Consider the following 21,513-nt stretch of genomic DNA (forward strand, 5'->3'; position numbering starts at 1 on the left):
AAATTAACTTCACCCTGTAATTTATTCCACAATTTAACAGCAACAATTAATTTAAATATTTTAGTAATTCCTGAGTGGCAGTATAAGAAAATGTTAATCAGAATTAGCACAAAAAAATGAAACTTGACTTGGAACAAAAATAAAAATTAGATATAATATAAAAGATCCAATCTCATCTAATCATTCACCAAATATCAAATATTTTAGGAAAAAAATTAGAAAATTTAGACAGATTATAATATTTCAATTACCTTTCGAAATGTTCGAAGTTACGTGATAATAAAATAATTATAATAAGCATGAAACTCATACGTTACAACGGAAATTACATGAATATATTTTTTTATTATTATTCTCTTAGCAATCCACAATCACACAGTGTACAATAAGTAGCTAATGGGTAAATAAGATGGCGTCAATAAGCAATAAATGAAATTCTATTTTATTTACATTATTGACAGTGAGAAAAGTTACTTCGATTTTGTACTGATCAAATGTATTTATTATATGCATATTTGTTATCTTCACTAATAAACTCATATGTCCTTTTTTTATTAATCTTTTAGAACTTCAACAATCCGAAGAATTTCCGTTATACAATATAACTATACAGACATGTAGAAAATCGCTTCAGTACTGAGTAGTGACTTAAAATCTAAATCTTATTCAAGATACTATTCTAACTTATTTTAAAATATATCCTAACTTATGATAAAGACTATTCCAACTTATTCTAGAGATTATATGTCTGTTAATCAGCTCGTATGGTAGTTTGCGTTTGAGCCTATGGCACTACACTGTCATCGTGCTCATCTAACTGTTTGGAGAGTGCTTTGGGATGCACTAATATTCTTTCAGAGTACTTTGCACTAATACTTCGAATAGCACTCGTTATTAGGGGATATGTTATTACTCGCTGAATCAGTTTGCTGGAGACGTAATATGGGGGTATGCATCCTAAAAACATTCGATGGTTTGGCCATCAAAGTATTATGAAATTATTAAAATAAATTATATCACAAATGATGAGTACTCTCAATTAATCTCTAAGCAGTTTTTGCATTTTTATACTTGATTCCTGTTAAGCCCAATGTTCAATGATTCTTTCGTCTCCCCCTTCTTTCAATTATCTTATATCTTTTATTTCTTGAGTTTCTGTGAGATATAAAAATGGTATTTTCGGCATTTCTACCTTGGTCTTGAAGGTATCAAGGCTTTGATGAAGTGACTTAGTAAAATCTATGAACACACATTATTACATATATATATATTATAACATATATATATATATATATATATATATATATATATATATATATATATATGTTATAATACATATATATAATACCTAATTTGTGAGTCTCATTACAATAAATGATTGTAAACATTTATTGTAGTGTCTTAAAAGTGTGTGATCACGTGTTGAAATAAAAACAAGGCTTTCAATTTTTTTAAAATCTAAATTAATTATAAATTCCTAGGCTGGCACATATGCACTCTTAAATGGGTGACATTAATTATTAAAAGGCAAAAAATAGATGTCGAAATTAAAACTTTCAATAATCTTCTTGCAAGTTTTAAAATGTATTAAAATGAATAATTTAAAAACAACAATTAGTTTAAATAGTATTATTAATTTGTGAGTTTCGGTAGAGAAAATTATGGTAATTACTCATATATTTCTTATAGTCCTTCCTATATATGGCAAATATTAAACAGAAATAGAAACAGAATTAGAATCAAACGTTTTAAAAATTCTTAAAATTTTTTTAAAAGTATTATTCAAGAATTAAAGAACAATAATAATTTCGATAATCGTATGTTGGAATACATAATTAGTACAAAAAACATCATGATGAGTGGTTAGTTTTAGATTGGAACAAAATCTTTGGAAACGCTTACAAAACCATAAACAACCTGGTCAGACCCGAAGAGATCCGAGTCAGCCGTGACCGAATAGAGCGGCGAGAAACGTGACAAGCGCGATCGCGAAAATTTCGGCCCTTCGAGCGCAAATCCCGCAATGTCAAGGTCCACCTCCGCCCCCCTCGCGCAACCGTCCGACGCCCGTACACCGAAAATACGGCCGTCCGTCGCGCTCGTCCCTCTCCCCGCCGTGGCCCGGCCCCCTGGCGAATCACAATCGCACAATTTTATAGAAATTCCGATTCGAACCGCGGCGGGCCGGGGGCCGGTGGTGGGGGAAGCCGGAGCGACGCGACTCGACGACGGCCCGAGCTCACGGAATCGGGGAACTTCACGCGCCCAGAGTCGGACGCGGACCGTTGTATCGTACGTGCCGGTTTGCGTAGCGTAGTAGTTTTTGAGGGTCGCGTCCTGCAAACGAAAAACCGCGACCACGACGCCTGCAGCGGCATCAATAAGACGCACGAGCGGCAAACCGTTTACGTTCGCAGTGCCTCCATCGTTCACGAGTTATTCTAGTGTTTGCCCCTCTGATTCTATTCGATCAGACTCTAGCATCATCGACAGAACTGTGTTTGGTCGGTGTACGAACGGCTCGTCCCCCCAACCCCAAGTGCCTTGTCGGATGGATTTTGCTTCAGTTCAGTTATTTGGTGCGAAACAATGAACGATTCGTAAGGTGTTTTGGATACAAGTGACATTGCAAAGGTAAAGCCCTCAATCGACACGAGAAACTCTTCTTTCAGCTAAACAGTGACCTGGTGACCATCGCCCTAGGTCTCATAACATGTAAACTGTACGAAATGTAACATGAAAATCGTAAAGCGCTCAATCAACACGAGTAACTCCTCTTTCAGCTAAGCAACCGCATGGAGATCATCGCCATCGGTCTCGTAACATCAAATGTAACATGAAAGTCATCAGAATCCTCAATCCTTACAAGAAACCAATTATTTTAAAGCACCATTACAATAACTCTGGTGTTAACCAGCTGGTGAAATAGGCTAAACATATTGCAAACTTTATTAATACTTAATGATCATTATACAACAAAAAAATATAAAATAAAATTAAAAAGAGATTTTAGGGCTTGGCCAGTTTTAATGAGATTTTATCCAAAAACAACAGACGCCCAACACAAGCTTTTCCTATCAAGTTTTCATTGGCATTACAACAAAATTTAACTATACCATCATTCCTAATATTTAAGATCATGAAACAGCGTGACTTTGCAGGCACCATTTCCCCCCTGAAGAAAATGTGTAAAACAGAAAATAAACTGAGCTTCCGAAAATCTGTATAATGTTGTCAATAGTAGGGTAATCAGAAATTGCCCTACAGAATTCAAATATTTCTCGCTCTAATTACAAGCTCAAATAACTCAATCAGTGATCAGATTAACATGTGTTCATCAAAATGTTCAATCCTTTCTTAACAATCCGTTCATAACGATCAAAAAGAGCTTTTAACAGATTTGATACATAATACGCTGGAGGCGTCATCAAACCTTCGACATTTTCACGGCTTGCATCAAAAATACGAGTCTTTACTTTAATCTCTGTCGATCATCATTCATCGATCAGTCTAACGACGATTATCCAAAAACAACAGGCGCCTAAAACAAGCTTTACCATCTAAATTCTCTTTCCTTGACTAAATAATGATGTAAAACCATTTCACACAATCAGTGGATAGTCAACATGTGCTTTAAGAAACTAAATATATAATGTTAGAGACAAATTTACAGTCCTAATCACTATCAGCCTCATGAAACAAGGTCAAAAAGTTAGGATATCTTAATAATTGTCGTCAATCTTAGCAAAATTTTAGTAATCAAATAAATTTCAATATTCAACAGTATTTCGCAGAACGTAGACCATATGAGAAAAAAGTTTAGCTTTCATTTTTACGGTTTTTATTATAATCATGTTTTTTTATATCTGTAGCTTGATAAGATTCAGACAAATCAATTCGATTTCGTTATACAGGCACAAGACACAATACCATTTCTCAGATCACTCACTAATAATTTTCCAAATAAATGATAAAAGCCGCGGGGTTTTAACTTTGAAACAGTAGTTCTTTCTAAAAATGCTAAACTCATGCTCATATTTGTTTTTAGATTCCTATATGCGAGATTCTTTTATTACATATATTGTGGGTCATCAGTTTTGCAATACAGCACAAAAAAAACATCGTTAAAAATATGCTCATCAAGCAGGTTTGATTTTATTGTTTTAAAATTATGTTTGTGTTAGATACAACGGTGGTTTTTCTTTAAAACATTGTTTCCAATTGTGATTGTATCAATTTATTGGATTACGCGACCCAGTGTGTGTTTTATTGCATCAATCATCGTGTCTTTGTTGATGATGTTCTTTTAACATAATTATTTTGTTGGTGTAGCCGATCGGATAATTAATATGGTAATTTCAGTTGTTTTTCTAACAAATGAATGACGAAGAATATCGAGTACGTCTTTGGTATGCCGATGGCGAGGCGAATTCGCGAATTCTTACCTAAAAACCAACGCGCATACACACACACATACAATACGCTGGGAAAAATATTCCAAACTCGTGCATTTTATATTCGGACACGAGAGAAATAATGCCATCTAGTTGTACATGCTGGAAACAGCGCGGTAGCGCGCGTTTTCTTTCGAAACGTCGAAAATCGGTATGTGATATTATTCGCGGTGGCCGCTAATCGATTCCGATGCGTTGAAAAAACAATCGAAGAAAGTTGCAGTTTCGACAAAAAATTCCTTACGAGAGACGATCGCGGAAAATTAAATTTCTCGGCTCCCGCGGGGCATTTTTAAGGCGGTTTCGCGCGCCGAGGCGATTGTTTTTCTTTCCTCGCGCTCGACGCTAGAATTCTATCCGAAAAACCGCATCGATCAATAAATATCGATAATTAACGAGCTTAACGAACGGCCGATTTATTTGTGCCTCCTTGCCAAATACGTTAGGTTTTTGTTTGATGTCACAACGAGATGAGAAATGTTCGGTTGGCACCGTTTGGTAGATTCTCCGGTAATTATTATCGAATAAAATAGGTGGTCGACAGAGAGACTCACTTTAAACAAACTAGAGATTGATATTTTTTATGGTAATTCTACAGCCCTTTAATTATTACTGAATAATAGATTTATCCAACTAAATTAACAAAAAACAAAGTACTTTAATAGTTCTGCTAGTAGATGTTACGCATTACAGTATACTGGTGAATGTTATATATTATTTATCTCCTAAAACAAGAGAGATGTCTGAAGAATTATCTTTGATTGATTTTAGGAATTCTTAAAGGACTATTTTCTGCTCTTGTTTGAGAATTGAATATAGAAATAACAATGTTACTCAAGCATTGTTTAACATGACCCATTCTCCCCATGGACTTTTTGACGAAGGAACAGTAGTATTACATTCAGTTCAATGGTAGAATATTATACTTGAGTCTTTTAATTATTAGTGAATAATAAATGTCTCCAACTATATTGACAAGAAAACAAAGTCTTTTAATAGTCTTGGTAGTAAATGTTAATCATTGCAATATTCTGTTAATTAAATGTTATGTATTATTTATCTCTCAAAACAAATGAGATGTCTGAAGAATTATCTTTGGTTGATTTTAGGAATTCTTAAAGGACTATTTTCTGCTCTTGTTTGAAAATTGAATATAGAAATAACAGTGTTACTCAAGCATTGTTTAACATGACCCATTCTCCCCATGGACTTTTTGACGAAGAAACAATAGTCTTATATTCAGTTCAATGGTAGAATATTATACCTGAGTCTTTTAATTATTAGTGAATAATAAATGTCTCCAACTATATTGACAAGAAAACAAAGTCTTTTAATAGTCTTGGTAGTAAATGTTAATCATTGCAATATTCTGTTAATTAAATGTTATTAAGTATCTCTCAAAACAAATGAGATGTCTTAACAATTATCTTTGATTGATTTTAAGAATTCTTAAAGGACTATTTTCTGCTCTTAAAATAGCAGTGTTACTCAAGCATTGTTTAACATGACCCATTCTCCTCATGGACTTTTTGATGAAGAAACAATAGTATTACATTTAGTTCAATGGTAGAATATTATACTTGAATCTTTTAATTATTAGTGAATAATAAATGTCTCCAACTATATTGACAAGAAAACAAAGTATTTTAATAGTTTTGGTAGTAAATGTTAATCATTGCAATATTCTGTTAATTAAATGTTATGTATTATTTATCTCTCAAAACAAATGAGATGTCTGAAGAATTATCTTTGGTTGATTTTAGGAATTCTTAAAGGACTATTTTCTACTCTTGTTTGAAAATTCAATATAGAAATAACAATGTTACTCAAGCATTATTTAACATGACTCATTCTCCCCATGGACTTTTTGACGAAGAAACAATAGTCTTATATTCAGTTCAATGGTAGAATATTATACTTGAGTCTTTTAATTATTAGTGAATAATAAATGTCTCCAACTATATTGACACGAAAACAAAGTCTTTTAATAGTTTTGCTAGTAAATGTTAATCATTGCAATATTCTGTTAATTAAATGTTATGTATTATTTATCTCTCAAAACAAATGAGATGTCTGAAGAATTATCTTTGGTTGATTTTAGGAATTCTTAAAGGACTATTTTCTGCTCTTGTTTGAAAATTCAATATAGAAATAACAATGTTACTCAAGCATTGTTTAACATGACCCATTCTCCCTATGGACTTTTTGACGAAGGAACAGTAGTATTACATTCAGTTCAATGGTGGAATATTATACTTGAGTCTTTTAATTATTAGTGAATAATAAATGTCTCCAACTATATTGACAAGAAAACAAAGTATTTTAATAGTTTTGGTAGTAAATGTTAATCATTGCAATATTCTGTTAATTAAATGTTATGTATTATTTATCTCTCAAAACAAATGAGATGTCTGAAGAATTATCTTTGGTTGATTTTAGGAATTCTCAAAGGACTATTTTCTGCTCTTGTTTGAAAATTCAATATAGAAATAACAATGTTACTCAAGCATTATTTAACATGACCCATTCTCCCCATGGACTTTTTGACGAAGAAACAATAGTCTTATATTCAGTTCAATGGTAGAATATTATACTTGAGTCTTTTAATTATTAGTGAATAATAAATGTCTCCAACTATATTGACACGAAAACAAAGTCTTTTAATAGTTTTGCTAGTAAATGTTAATCATTGCAATATTCTGTTAATTAAATGTTATGTATTATTTATCTCTCAAAACAAATGAGATGTCTGAAGAATTATCTTTGGTTGATTTTAGGAATTCTTAAAGGACTATTTTCTGCTCTTGTTTGAAAATTGAATATAGAAATAGCAGTGTTACTCAAGCATTGTTTAACATGACCCATTCTCCTCATGGACTTTTTGATGAAGAAACAATAGTATTACATTTAGTTCAATGGTAGAATATTATACCTGAGTCTTTTAATTATTAGTGAATAATAAATGTCTCCAACTATATTGACAAGAAACCAAAGTATTTTAATAGTTTTGTTAATAAATGTTAAACATTACCATATTCTGTTAATTAAATGTTATGTATTATTTATCTCTCAAAACAAATGAGATGTCTGAAGAATTATCTGATGGATTTTAGGAATTCTTAAAGGACTATTTTCTACTCTTAAAATACTTATGGATAATTTTTTTAAAAACTTCATCTTCATCATCTTCAACAGATTCATAATATCAAAATGTTTCAAAGTCTTGCTGTTTTTTGATGTTATATCATTGAAATTGTAAATAAATAACTCTTTATCGATATCTCAACAAATTTTTAAAAAGCACTTGGCACATATATTACAAATAGTTCTTATTGCTCTTAAAGTCGACATTTATGATTTCATAGTTAACTACATAGTTTTACAAAATGACACAGTTTTCATCCATAATTTAACTACATAATTCAAAGGGATTTTATGTGGTCACCAAGTCCACTGTTGTCGAAAAGGTGTGGTACCTTGTATGTTTTTATGTTTGCGCAGTTTCTCTCGGTGTTTTTGTCATATACTATTTAATTTCTTCCCTGACTGTTTAAAGATCTTTATGGATGTCCTCGTTTCCAATAAAGCGTTAGTATTAATATTTGCTGAGTTTCAAAGAGAATTCCTATAGAATCATACTTTTTTTGTATGTATGTTTATTTTATTACATTAATTTTTATTCACCATTTCTCGGTCCACTCAGTAATGTTATTGACAACTGTAGTAACGAGAGTAAATAATTAAAAATGTTAAAAAATATTGCAGAACTAGTTTCAGATTGAGTTGACATCAACCAGAAGCAGACAGCTCCCTTTAATATATTAAAAATAGTTTTAAAAGTTCTCACAGACAAGATTCTTCGTTTCTAAATAACTTTAATTACATAAAAACATTTTTGATATAAAAAAAGAAAATACGACTACGATGGATCCGATCCCAACAGCTGGTCTTAGTGGAATCGACTCGACTCGGCTCGATATCTTATACTTCCTTAGCGGCGGTTCATTAGACCCACAGATGTGTACCAGAACATTTACACTCGGTACCATTAAACCCGGCATTTTCTGACGAAATAATATAATAAGTCCATATCGCGCCGGTTAATATTTCACAACTAGCTGGACATACATTAAAGTGTCCCACAAATTATTAGACACATACGTACACATACCGTACGACTTCGGGCGTGGGTGTGTATATGAGTATGTGTATGTGTGACCGTTCGAGAGTAGTATATAGGGGCGAGGTCTCGATATTGATAGATTAAAATCAGAACGGCTATGTCACCGTACACCAGAACCGCTCCAGTCGGTTATTGCTGTCGTAAAGCTTTAAAATGTAATTGCTACCATGTCCTTTGGGCGTCTACTTTATCGAGAACCACATCGGAACAGACAAAGGTTCCACGTTTCCCATCGACAGATAGAAATATGTAAATTTAATTAAAAACCGCGACCTTTTTCTTACCCCCCAATGTACGTTTTTTATCTGTACAACTATCAATAATCACAGAAAAAGGGCCAATACTTTTTCCTAGGTTCAATATTTATACATAATTTTATGCAGTTCTATTTAGTCATCAATTTCTACAAGATGCATTAAAATTAGATTCATATTAATAATGATGATTTAATATATATAGTCATTCAAGTTTTCTTCTACATACTTCATCAAGATGTTTAATGAATTTCCTGTCGCAATTTGTAAATTCGTTTTAGAATCAGACAATATTTCCTTCTCATTTTCGAACACGTAAAGAATGAGCCTGTCAAAATCGTCCGGTTGTCAGACGTATGCAAAATTCTTGAAAGCATTAGTAATAAGACGTTATAACTCTAACCTATAAACTATTGTGGCTGTATAATTTACTGTACTTTTTAGATGTACTATAATATTAAAATAAATTATAATTGATAGCACTTTTGTTTTCAATTATTTTATTTAGATTAGAATTTTGTTGTATGTTAAAGCCAAAGTGAACTAAAACTCAGAGTTGATGCGGCAACATTGCGACGTTTTAATGTCACAAATTTAAATGACGTATATATAAAAGAACTTCGAACAGACTATATATACAGTACTTGTCATTAATTTTTTCTCTCTTAACATACTGACAAATAACTACAACTAAAATATTTCCAAGGAATCAATGTTCAGACATTTTTTCCTTCCATGTTGACATAGTTCTGGACTCTTCCTTCCAATTTCTAGATCACGAAAGCGATCCCACCCGAAATATTCTTGAACCCTTGTGCCACTTAGGAATTTGGCAATCAATCCTGGACTTGATGTTGAGTTTGAATTTTACTATGTTGGCATATGGAATTTGCATGTCCTTAATGAAGCCAAGTTGTGACTTGAACGTCTTATTTGTGAAAACTATGTGTTGATTTTGTTTTATTTAAATTAATTCATAGATTTTTTTAGTCTAGATGGCAAGCTTAATGTTTTCATGTATATTCATTCTATTCTATCCCACGATCAGTGCTCACCAATAAACTTGCTACAATTCGGGAAAAAATAAAAAATCAAATAAGAAAAATACACGTGAAGTTCAGTGCGTGTAACATCAGCACTTTTTCCTAATATCAACACTTTTCAATTAATTTATTTTATCTCGTTATGCCTGGAAGAGTTATGCCTAATATGTGAATTGTTTTATCGAACATTATTCCAATATATTCACAGAATCTCATTATCATTCTTCACTCTTTTTATATAATTCAGATAATAAATGCATTCAAATCATCTTTGAATGTAAAAGTAGGTCACTATTTTTTCACTATATTTAAAACCCACTGTACCAACAAATAAAGATATCTTTGGAAAGAACGTTGCGAATTTATTATCGAATAACCCTCTTTAATTATTTCATCATTCGATATGCCACCATCATCATCGGACCAAGACCGAACCCAACCGAATTCTAAACGAGATACAGCCGGTAAAAATCGATGATTGACAACATCGTTGCGTTAAACAGTGGGAGGACAAACCGAGCTGTACCAACAGCACAAAAACAACAACAACAAAGCAACACATGCGGGTGTTGTTACTAAATCATTTTTTTCCGCCTCGATAACCTCAAATAATTATTGGTGCGAGATCTTTATCATCGAGACACTTTCTACGTCCGTCCAAGTCAAATATAATGTCTCCCAATCCTACATCGATGTCTTACGACATTCTTTTGTTTCTGTGCGACATTAGGGATTGGCCCTAGGTTAATTAAAGCAAAAAATGATTAGAAATATGTGCGTGTCAACACAATAGATACAATCAAAATAGTACCAGTACCATTTAATTGAAGTATATATATATATATATATATATATATATATATATATATATATATATATATATATATATATATTCCCCAGTTTTTATGCTGAGCTTTCAACATATATTATTCATTCATTCATCATTTGTGGAGTTATCGGAGTTCAGTTACAAAAAAATAACAAAACGTACTAAATTACTGGAATATCTTTTCCCAGATTGGATTTTTTATATAACTCTATTTTTTTACAATTATATCAATAATTATCGCAAAGATAAACAAGAAATCAAGAGTAAATCTGTTAAATAAAAATAACAATATTTTTCCTTGGTCGTAGGACATCTTAACTTCAGAAAAAATATGATAGAAATGTATGTATTTTATATTAAAACCTTTTCAGTTTTTATAAATATTATTCTTTTGACCAGTTAGTTATCGTCAACATTGTCTGAATTTTAATACCAATTACAGATTACAAGACAGAAGAACTACACGTATGTTAAATCTAGTAAAGGAAAATAACAATATTTGTGTTACTTTATGAGCTTATCTGAGTTTTCAGTATAGCCAGAAAACTGAAAGTATTTTTCGTTATTTAAATTATATTTTTATTATATTTGATACTTCATCATGTTAGGTATCATGTATTTATCTGAATTCATTTACAAGCTAGAAATTACAATATTATACATTTAGAGAATCACTACTTTTTCTTAATACCATACTCATTTATAATATATTCAAAGTTATTTTGTGAAAGAAATTTGTGACGTCAAAACGTCGCAATATTGCCGCATCAACTGTGAGTTTGAGTTCAGTTTGGGTTTGAAATACGACAAAATTCCAATCTAAATAAAATAATTGAACAAATATGTTATCAAATATGATTTATTTTAACATTATAGTACATCTAAAAGCTAGAGTTAATTACACAGCATCAATAGTTTATAGGCTAGAGTTATAACCTCTTATTGCATACGTCATACAACCGGACGACTTTGACAGCCTCATTCGTTTACGTGTTCGAACAAATCAAAAAGCATAGTGTCTCTTTTTAACGAGAATAAAATGAGAAGGAAAATATTGTCTGATTCCGAAATACGTTAAATATATTGATGACGTATGTACAAGAAACTTGGAATGGACTATAGTTTTAGAGAATTATATATTATTTCTTGGTATAAAACTTATTTCGACTTGTACGTACAACAGAACTTTTCCTCCAAGTTATTTCCATGTCTTATCAATTTTATTGGCATTATCGTTATTCGTCTCAAATTAACACGACTGCCATAACGATATCTAATGATATAACAATAATCGCCAATATTTGTATAAAAATTTCCTGAAATCGGAACATTCGCCTATACGCTAATTGCGATTAAATTATCAGGGTTAGGCATGAAATCACCGGCAGCTGTTTCACGTGCTTTTTTTGCCGTATGTACACAAGAAAAAAAAACCAGACGAATTCGGTCTAGAAGTCATCCTTAAACAACTGTTAATTAGAACCACCTATTATTGTATTTTTTAAGTATATATTTAAATAAATTGAAATTAGTTTAGTTCTGTTTCCTCGTAATTATTAAACTATTTTAACTAAATACCGCAAGGTAAAAAGTAAGATGTCTCCACACGGTCCTCCTACTATTGCGATAGTCAGTTCAGATAGTCACAGTTTGTGATTGTGTAATTGTAAATGTCTTTAGACAACAGTGGAAAATTCGACAGGGGATAACCATCCTAGTCACGCCAGTGGTGGGTAAGACCGGATGTCTTCTTGGTTTGTCTTGGATGATATCTTAAGATGGTCACTGGCAAGTCGGTAGGATTAATACCGAGGACCGTGGTTCGGAGCTCACGTTAAACGGTAGGTCCAGTCCAGATAAGCATCCGTTGGTAAAAAGAAGACTTTAATATATTAAAAGACTGCTAGATTAATTCGAGAAAACCATAATTATTGAGTTTGAAATAGAGCTATTCTCTACGCTATTTTACATAATATTATATACTCGTACAATACACATATGACTAATTATACCGATTTTCGTCTTATTCCATACAATTACCTCTCGATGGATGAAAAAAGACCACACCGCGCAGAAGAGAGGAACAGAGATAAATGACCGGTTCTATTCGAGTTTCTTTTATTTAAATTTGAACCACCGCGAGATGATTGATGATAGCACGTCGCGTACAATAATAAACTATTTTTGATCATTAATATTTGTGTTTTGCCCTGAGAATGGATCTGATTGGTGTGGAAGGGAAAAAATGTGTGTAATTATTTTTTTTCTCCGGTTCCCGGTGCTTTTGTCCGTCGAGAACGCGGGTTTCGATCGGTTTGATTACCTAGTTCACGAAACTTCTTCGTCGACTTAATGAACTATTTGTCAAATATAATTTTTGAGGATTGCGTTTTTGACTCATAAGCTAATTGAAGGTGAAATGCTGGTAATATCGGGGGTTTAAGTGGGGTTTAATGTTTAAGTTTATATGGGTTCGTTAACTTTTTGAAAGATATGTATAAAGAACCTGAAAAACTATTCAGTGGATTTCGGTAAATTACATGACTTCAAATTCAGTTCAAATTAGTTCTTCAAAATTTCCGTGAACTCTGTCAAATATATTTTTGAAAGTTTATGGTTTCTAATAATGTTCGCAATGTTTTGTATAACTCTTAGATGAAATGTAATACTCAGTTATATGGGATCATTAACAGTTTAAAAGATATGTAAAGAGCTTGATATATATATATATATATATATATATATATATATATATATATATATATTTAGGCTCTAGGCTGTTAAGTCTTAAATAATCTAATTTTAAAACTCATTTAAGTAGCATCATTGATAGTTTAGAAGATATAATGAGCTTGAAAATATATGCACTAATTATTTTATTTTATATTTATATATAAGAGATTATAACTTTTGAACATGTTAAGCATTGTTTTTACGACTCTGGGTTAAGACAATAATAGATTTATAAAAACATCACTATCTACTTAACATAATTTTTAATCTAAACTAGCTCCAATGATGCCTCTCTGTCAGTAGTTCAAAAAATTAAAGAAAAACGTGGTTTTTGTAGAACTACTACTAAAGTTATCAGCGGGATATATTTATTGGTGAAAAAGTATCACAACAAAATCTTTCCCTATGTAAAATAACCAAAATAGTTTTCCTTTTAGTATTATTGAGTTATTCGGTGTATACAAACGCTTATCATGAAACGCACAAAACTGCATTTTCAATATTCATTACTATTGTTGTTTATTTAAAGATTTTTAGAAATTTGGGCGATGCTGCTACGTCATATCTCACAATTAGGTTTTAATTTCGTTGATTTAAAAGTAGCGATTTTGATATAAATAATTTAGAACGGACTGGATGACCAACAAAGACAAATAAACTCTCGTACTCGCCAAACATAGCCCTCTCTGATTACCACTGGTTCAGATCGATGCACGATGTTTTTTCGTCACGTTTTTCATCACAATATTGGAACAAATTTTCATTTCAATTTTTCAATAAATGCTTTTTGTTATACGAATAAATAGTCAGAAGCTCTTGATATATAACGTATTCAGAGATATGTATATAAATGTTTTATTATTTTTGAAATATATTGATTCAAAATTGACGGACATAACCCTACATCGCAGATATTTTTTGTTTATGTTGTTTTACGAACTCAGATTTCAATTTATATATAATTCATACACTTGTACCTCTCGCATTCGAGAGCCTTTTTATTATCATATCTCAATATTTGCATTAATCGCGTAAAAGAAAACCCCAAACCAGCACGAAAAAACGAAAAGCTATTAGACGCGACCGGTTTTTGTAAATAAAATTACATTTTACGATTTTAACTTTTTTTCAGCAGAGTTCATTCGCGCTATATATATGTATGTATGTATATACCCGCGAATGCTGAATAATTCTTTTTCCTATTTTGAACGAAAAAAAAACTCGAAAGCATAAATATTGATGAGAAAATAAATAAAAAACACAACTAACTAACAGGACGGACACATTGTTATTCTCGGACGGTTCATCCTTATTCTCCTTTAAATGTATTATAATAAGTAGCGTAATTTTAATTTGGCGGCGGGCGAGGAGATATTCGCTACTAAAAGCGAAAAAACCCATTAAATAACTGAGAAATACCATAAAAATGGTTGGAGGTTCATTCAGACACTAGTAGATTTAACTGTTTATTAATATTAAATAATTTAACTATCTGTTTTTTATATTCCATTTGGTGGTGTTTAGTTCAGTCAACCGAAAAAATTTTCTTACCAAATCAATATCCCAAAAGTTACTTTAAGTCGTTCTATAAACCAGAAAAAAGGACAACTGCCTTGTACATGTGGTGATTTTTCATGTCGTTTCTACTTGTATAACATACTTTTTCTTTCAATACTCAGTTCAATTTCAATATTGTTGGATATTGAGTTCATTATCTTTTTCAGTTTAACCAAGGCAATGGATTCAGAAGATCGCCTAAAATGAATTAACAATCTGAAATAAATGAATCCAAAAAATGTTCAAGATTTTTTTTATAAAACAAATATCCGTAAACTGTTATATGCTTATTTTCTAGCCAGTTCTACACACCCAAAGTTGTTTTAAATGGTTATTTTATAAACTAGGAAAAAGTACATCTATCTAAGGTGAATATGGTGACTAGATAATGTAGATTTTTATAAATTTTGTAACATGAAGATTTGTATAAACGTAATTTTTCTTTTAATACTCATTACAAAAACAATTGAAATCGAATGCGAACTTTTTCTGCAGGTTTTGTGTCGTCATATTTTTCAGTTTGTCCAAGGTATTCTTTGTTCACTGTTAACAACATTGAAAGGTTTAATTTCATTTCAACAAGATACTCCAAAATGAATTAACAATCTTAATAAATTAAATCCAACAATGTTATAAGTTCTACATTCTTATTTTCTAACCAATTCTGCATCGCAAAAGTGGTTTTGAATGGGTTTTCTACAAACTGGAAACAAGTACATCTATCTAAGCTGAATATGGTGACTAGATGATGTAGAGTTTTTTTCATTTTGCAACAAGATACATGTAGACTAACGAATTCTGCGGTTTCAAGTACATCTATCTAAGCTGAATATGGTGACGAAATACATGTAGAACTTTTGACATTGTTCAGTGTTTCAAAGTGAAAGTTCCCTCGAAATTAATTCCCAATCTTCATAAATTTTTCATTTTTTTTTCTAAAATCAAGTACCCATAAACTGTTATCCATTCCCGGTACGCATGTATATATGTATAGTACGTAGAAGCATCAACACCTTTCAGTTTTACGTTGTTTTTATTATATATATATTTTCATGGTAAATATATTACGTTTTATCGCCAATCCTTAAACCATATAAATTCTCGATTTATTTAAATTCGCCGAGTAGGCTGTGGGTCTCATAACAATGGCTCGATTCCGCCATTGTTATTTTACCTTGGCCGGGTGAAAACGGCAACAAGAATGCCAGTTTTTTATTTGGGGAAGGTCGCACATCGCGTCGTCTAGGTGGCTGGGGCTGTTGGGCGCGCGAAAAAGTAATCCACGTTGTTTGGATTGCCTCGCTTGCCTTTCTAATTGTGTAATATGGTTGGTTTAAAGAGTAATGTTTGTGATTTCGGTAGGGATTTGATACACACAAGTATGACGTTCAGTCGTTACTTCCCAGTACTACTTAAACTAACAACAACTAACTCTAACATCTCAATACCACATTTGTAGAACGATTTATCTTTTGCCTCAAAATAGTTGCTCCAGTTGCAGTCCACTCAGATGATGATGATAGTTTTGATGCCGGAATGATGTGATGGGTTCATGTTTAATTCATTGTCATATATCGATGCAAATATTACGGTTTGTTACGCTTAAACATGGCCAAACACTGCTTAGAATCATCAACACGTTCTAGTTTTTGGTCAACGGTGAGCAAACGCGGCACCCACTTTGAACAGAGCTTTATCATATTTTACGATGTTAGCGAACTCGCGAAACTTCACTTTTCGATCATTCAAAACGATTTTCTGAATTTTTTTGATGTTTTCTGGCGTTACCGTCTCATTTGGACGTCCACTACGACCTGCATCATCGTTGTCTCTACGACCACGTTTGGAATCAGCCAACGAACGTTTTCTTGTTGTTTGTGATGGAACGGAATCCTTATAACACTTTTCAAGCCATTTCTTCGCTTGAACGGTAGTTTTTCCCGTCAAGAAGCACATGTAGAGATAAAACATGAAATTATTTTTGATACATTTTTTTGAAAATAACAAAAGCAGTGTTACTCTTAGCGCGATAACTGGCAAACTTATGAGTAGAATTTCATGAAATTTTGACAGCTTTTTTCCGAGGGTTAGTGGCCAACTGAAAAAGCGGCGAATGCGAAAGCGGCAATAAATCTAGCGCCATCTAGGTGTTAGTAACTTTTCAGCCAATTTTGTTCTAACGAGACTTTGTGACAAGAAATGCTCCTTAAATATCATACAATCAGTAATTCCTTGATTAAAAAGCATAAAGTTAATCGAATAGATTCGTTACGTGGGATTAAAAATAGATAAAATGTGATAGCCTAGATCTGAACAATGGATGAAGCATGATCAAAGAAGATTTGATTCGTTAAAAACCTAAATATCTATGATCATATGATCAACACATCTGAATCAACATGCACCATACGATTATTTTTTTTCGACAATCAGCTTTTATTTTCTATCAAGAAACTATTTTTATACTCGATTAGTAGTAACCTGAGGTCGACATTTTTTTCCTGTCTATAATCGAAAGGTAATTCGACCACGGAAGCGGGCGAGAAACTAATTAAAATTACAGACACATATTCACGGTACTGAACCCGAACACCCCCGTGTAGAACACAATGGAACCTCGCAACGTTACCGGTCGAAAATGGGCCGGTAAAGTCGAAGTCCAATTTTACCGAAGAATTACAAAATAATTGCGTTAATTAATTGCCTTTCGTGGCGAGGAGTTCCAAGGTCGGGTATCTAATCGCCGAACGTTAAAAAGCACCGTATTTTTAAATATTTTTCTGATATAATACAATAAATTATCCTATCAAAATCAATGATCGGAGTGACTGTCGGTGGACGTTAGATTAACGGGAAAAAAGTAGAACTAGTTTTTTTTCTCTTGACAAATAATTAATGGAGTAATGGTTGTTTGACATTAATATCATTAATTGTAATAATCTGAAATTGTTATTGTACAGAACGGTACTAACGTACACAAAACGATAATTGAAAAAAGATATAAATAGACTGCATGGAAACACAGAAATATATTGATTTTGTTACTAACCTAATAGTACTTCTTGTGCATTCGACCAAAGCTACTGTGTTAAACTATTGAAATTTGAATAGTGTTTATCTAAAACTGCTATTAACAAGCATAATTTGATATACAGTTTCTGCTGTTTCCCGGAACAGCTAAAACAATTAAAAGAAAGCATTGTATAGGGACTGGATTCCATATTTTTCGATGTGTAATGTTCTAACGTCGATGATATATAACTACAATATCATAATCTCGAAGATCCATGGATACTTCTTCTTTCATCATGATATTCTTGTTTGCTGCTAAAATATGAAACGAAAGCACATTAATTTAAATAGTCTGCTAGATCTATTACAAGAAATGTTATAACTAAGAAACCCCAGCATTTATTAACGATATAACGTTACAATATAGTGCTGAAATTCTTAAGAAGCACAGTGGTACACATTGATGAAGACAACTTAACAATTAAATGAAAACAAACAAGATATTTTTTACACAAAAGAACATTTTCATACTGATATGGCTAAATTTAAATCCATTCGAAATATATGGGATTAATACAAATTGATATAAGATGATATTGAATCTTAAGCCATATTATAATTGAGAACACCTCCTAAAATAACGTCGGTTATTAATATAATAATCTGCTTGTGGCTTAATTTTGGGGGTATATTTTTGGAAATTCAAAGATATATTACCTATATTAAGATGTATTTTTCTTATCCAAGGATATTAATAAAAAATATAGGCCAAACCATATCAGTTACATCAGTGAGGATAATATAGAGTCTGATTATACTTGTAAAACCAATCACTAGAAATGTATTATGATTGTTTTGGTTGGACTAAAGTTTCATCAGATCAAGCGAAGAAAGGTGTTATTTTTCTACAACAAAGCAACGCAGAACCTTGTTGTTAATATGAAAAATTTTAAATGGAAAAAAAAATCAAATCAAATTTATATATTGAAACAATTAAATCCATTTGAGTAACAATAAAATATACGCAATTTAAAAACATCGACTACAATTAAAGAATATAAAAACTAATTTTAAAAACATTTTTTTCCATTATAACGTAAACCCATGTATCTAATCTACACGACTGCAATGTTTTGATAACATAACCGAACAGATACGTGGGTGTATTGTACGGTGTTATCTCCCAGAATGGGCAATACGCACTTTTCGTTTAAAATTTCGTTTAATCACCATTAATCGTCGAAAAACTAGAGTGTTTTTTTCCTGTTCGGACCGTACGAACGTTCGAATTCTACCAATGAGATAGCGATCGAGTTTTTTTTTTGGGTAGCGACACATTAATTAAAACGCCTTCTTTTTTTCATGAAACAGGAAGCATACAAATTTAATTTACTTAGTGTGACATAGAAATGGATATTTGGTTAAACGAAAATATGCCAGCCTGATTGTAACGTTGTCACATCACTCCATAAGTCTTAGGTCAAAGAAAAAAATTTTCATCGCTTTTTTTAGATGGTTTATGATTCAGATGTAGAGTAGGGAATAATTATTTCATCCAGTCTCACATATATAGTGTAGTCAACGTTTTTTTAGTAATGTATCGTGGATATTTGTGACGTCGAAATATTGCAATGTTGCCGAATTAACTTTGGCTTTAACATACAAAAAAATTCTAATCTAAATAAAGTAATTGAACAAAAATATTATGAAATATATTTTATTTTAACATTATAGTAAATATAAAAACTACATTTAATTATACAGCCACAATAATGTATAAGTAAAAGTTAAAATCTCTTATCACTATTGCTTTCAAGAATTTTTTATACATCTGACGACCGGTCGCCGTCTGGTTGTCAGATGTAGGCTAAAGTATTCAAAATATTGGTTATAATTGATTATTTTGATCATTTAGGTCGCTGCGTAATATATCATATTACTTTGTTTGAAAATGCCGAAAACAATAGATATTCAGGGTCACAAATTGATTGCGGCTTTAATTGGTTGTAAATCATCAAAGTGTCAGCTAACTTACTCAACTTAATTTTTTCAATTTTTCTAACAAATGTCGATATTAAACTACCAGATCGTCTAACATCATCAATGTGTGTATGACACGATCGCCGATGTTGGTTTTCATGGTACAGAGTCTCCATAAACTTTTTAAAATGTTTAATCAATAATATAACTTGTAAACTAATATTGGAAATTACAGGAAGCTTTTGCACGTGTAATTTTAAGTTTAGTACTATGGGGAATTGACGCAATGGTACTGTTTAATATCGATCAGGCTGGAGGGTCGTACAGTTATCTTATTTTCAATGTGCTTCTTCCAACAGAGTTTTATATCAATAATTACATTTATTGTCACTCACCTTTTGTAATTTTTTGGCAACTTCTTTGCTGGTTCCAACCAATTAGCAAATATAACCATGGTAGCAACTAGAGTTCAACTTCTTTATCTCTTTATTGTAAACTAGCGACCCGCCCAGGCTTCGCACGGGTGCAATGCTGATACTAAATTAAATACACTACAGAAAAAATATGAACGTTGTATATAAAGACATAGCGGCCCGCTCCGACTTTGCACGGGCATAAAATATATATGCCTATGTCACTCAATGAAAACATGATTAAAATCGATCCAGTATTTTTGGTTCATTCATTACTGCCCTTGGCCTGCACGCATTAAATTTGGAGTAAAACAATTCCTCTTCCCCTATACTTACTATGAAGATTTCCTGCTATCTTTGGAATATCTAAATTCATACAATTTTTATTACATTACACATTTTTAAACGCAAATTTTAAATTTGTAATATCGTCGAAAATGTTTGTTTAATTTACATACTGTAAGGAACCATATTGATCTATATTAATTGCACACTGTATTTAAGGTACTTAATTCGATAAGGATTAATGCCGTATTGCTTAAAATAGCTTCGTAAATAAGCCATTTTCTCACGTAAAAAGTAAACAATAAAAATGGTTAATGTGGGTTATCCCTAAAAGATAAACACCATCGCGGACTTTTTTGTAGACCTTTTTATGGAGTACAATACTGTAGTACATTAATTTGATCTAACTCGTAGGGTTAGGCAGCGTTTTTGCTAATTGCTAAATAAGCCTAAAAAAATAGGTTAATTTACGACATCACGTTAGAAACCTCTAAAATTAGCAATGTTGCCTCAGTATATTATGCATGTGTTATACATATAAACCTTCCTCTTGAATCACTCTATCTATTGAAAAAAACCGCATCAAAATCCGTTGCGTAGTTTTAAAGATTTAAGCGCACATAGGGATATAGGGACAGAAAAGGCGACTTTGTTTTATACTATGTAGTGATGATATTCTGACTGAGACGTAAGAGCTAAAAGAATTAATATGTTGCTTTAGTAAAATTTTTGGAGTTTGTGGATGAGTCGCTTGGCGAACCTTCCCGAAG

At 31.9% G+C, this 21,513-nt stretch overlaps 1 protein-coding gene across 7 annotated transcripts in view; it reads left to right on the forward strand.

The window, feature by feature from the left end:
* Nucleotides 1-2,243: 2,243 nt before the first annotated feature.
* LOC143193852 (zinc finger protein castor homolog 1) overlaps nucleotides 2,244-21,513 on the forward strand; it is a 120,424-nt gene continuing 101,154 nt past the window's right edge. For all 7 annotated transcript variants that reach the window (XM_076400260.1, XM_076400262.1, XM_076400261.1 and 4 more), the window contains exon 1: nucleotides 2,244-2,634. The gene's annotated coding sequence lies outside the window, so the exon portion shown is untranslated. The remainder of the gene's footprint in view (nucleotides 2,635-21,513) is intronic.

Source organism: Rhynchophorus ferrugineus, unplaced genomic scaffold (assembly GCF_030347505.1).
Source record: "Rhynchophorus ferrugineus isolate W39M unplaced genomic scaffold, kcgeb_rfMv2 rfM3, whole genome shotgun sequence".
Classification (NCBI taxonomy): domain Eukaryota; kingdom Metazoa; phylum Arthropoda; class Insecta; order Coleoptera; family Curculionidae; genus Rhynchophorus; species Rhynchophorus ferrugineus.